This window comes from Cariama cristata, unplaced genomic scaffold (genome assembly GCF_000690535.1).
Source record: "Cariama cristata isolate BGI_N322 unplaced genomic scaffold, ASM69053v1 scaffold16771, whole genome shotgun sequence".
Classification (NCBI taxonomy): domain Eukaryota; kingdom Metazoa; phylum Chordata; class Aves; order Cariamiformes; family Cariamidae; genus Cariama; species Cariama cristata.
Window position 1 is genome coordinate 35,520 of NW_009598915.1, and position 2,172 is coordinate 37,691.

Sequence of the window (2,172 nt, forward strand, 5' to 3'; positions counted from 1 at the left end):
TCAGATTTAAAAGAAATCTCACATTGAAACACTCTACCAACTCCAGTAAAAGGCTTCATTGCCTGGAAAACTCAGACACCCATCAGGAAAGCCACTGTAGCAAAGACAAAGAAATACAAGAGGCACACAGATGCAGCTTTGAAGAAAGAGATGAAGCCATGTAAGAAGTGCACTATGGCTAACTAAAAAGAACACAGAAGGGAAGTAACAAATTACAAAACTAAACGAATAAAGCCAGCAAAATGATGGGAGGAGAGGACCGTTAATGAGTCTGGGACAATCCTACCAAAATGTGTGGAGCTTGCACACTTTCATCAGCTGCTGTTAGAAGGTTGTGGTAGAAGGACTACTGGGAGGGACAAGCAGAAAGAGCACCTGAGCTGATGATACCTGACTCAGATCACCTTGCCTAGGTATCTTTTAGAAGACAATGAGCAACAGTAAGTAGGAGAAAGACATGGTTATTCTGAGGCTCAGATTCTAAAAGGTTTTTCCCTTAATTAAACATTAGTTCTAAGATAACGTCAGCCTAGTGCTCAGCAATTGTCAAAAAAGCACATCAAATGTTAAGAATTTTTGGAAAATACAGCGCAGAACAGAGAACAAATATCATTATGCCAATGTCCGCACGATGCACCTGTGTCTAGAACTGTGCACAGTTCTTAATCTCCCTTCCCTCAAAAACGGTGCAGGAGAGCTGGGCAAGGTTCAGAGGGCAACAGAGACAACCACAGGTATGGAGCAGCTCCTGTGTGTAGGGTGGCTGACTAGGCAAGGACTTTACAGGCTCAAGAAGAAGTAACTGACGGGGGAAAAGAAGAAAATCTCAACACTCATCAGTAGATTAGAGAGGAGAGAGCAGAAAACTGTCTCTTTGTGTAATTCCTTGCCATGGGATGCAGCGGATTTTAAGTTGTGATGTGGATTCAAAAAGTGATTAGATAAATTCATGGAAATATGTCTTTATTTACGCTATTAAACACAAATGCATCAGTCTCCAGAAGTCCACAACTTACAAATTGTGTGGTAGGGTGTTCTAGGGAAGGACCCCCAAATGCTTGCCCTGGTCATCATTAGACTCTTCATTAGCTGCAGGGCTAACGGGGATGGGCTGGGCCCAAGGAGACCCTTGGTCCGCGCTGGGACAGCCAGTTCTGCTCTGATGCACTTACCTGTTTTGCTGCCACAGTTCATCTTAGCTTCTAGGACAGAAGCTTTCCTTACTGGCTGTGAAACCGCATTCTGACAGGTGGTTTGTCTGTACCTCTGCCACCAGACTGTTTTCGTATCTAAATTGAAAGTCTAGTTCTCCTTGTCAAGCTGAGGGATGTACACCAGAATGCACACCAGAATGCACCAACGTGGTAACACCTGTGCAGTGCACTGGGGGTCACAGAAGCCTCCGAATAATATAAGGAGTCAAATCTATTCTACCATAATGAGAGAAAAGGTAGGACAATGTAGGCTTCATATTTTATCTACCTTTTTTTTCTGTATTTAATTAAAAATAACGTTAATCTTAAAATCTGTCACAAGCTACAAAATCAGTTCTGATCTCTATTATGGAGTGATACAAAATGGTACATTTATGCTGCAGTATACAAAGATCAGTTGGAGCTCTCCAGTCTTGCTATTGTCTGAAAGATAAAATAAATACCAGAAGACGTTTGCATTGGCTTTGCATAGGTATACAATTTCCACAGAAAGAAGGAGCAACGGGCCTATGATCAGAGATATGCAGAAATGAGAACTGTTAAGCAGTATCTATTTCAATGTATTTTTTAGAAAAACCAAACAAACAACATAACAACTCCCTTGAAAAACATATTTTTTTCCCTAGGGAGTGTGAAATAGTTATTCTTCCTAAGATTATACCAGGAATTTGTATTTTTTGTAAACACCGTAAGACTACACACAAAAGATCATGCTCAGAAATGTTGCACTCTTTAGCATTCTGGTGGATTGGAATAACTTTTACTTGAAACAATGAACAATAACAAAAAAGTTGTTTTCTGACTTGTCCAGAAGGACTAACACGGAGATCAAAGTAAAAACATTAGCCATGGAGCAGAAAGAGCCCAAAAAGGGCACTGAAGGAGTAACTTATGGGTCAGTGTATTGCCAGCTCCTGTTGATTTTATCCCAAGTCTTGTGATAGTTGGATCTTTCCCT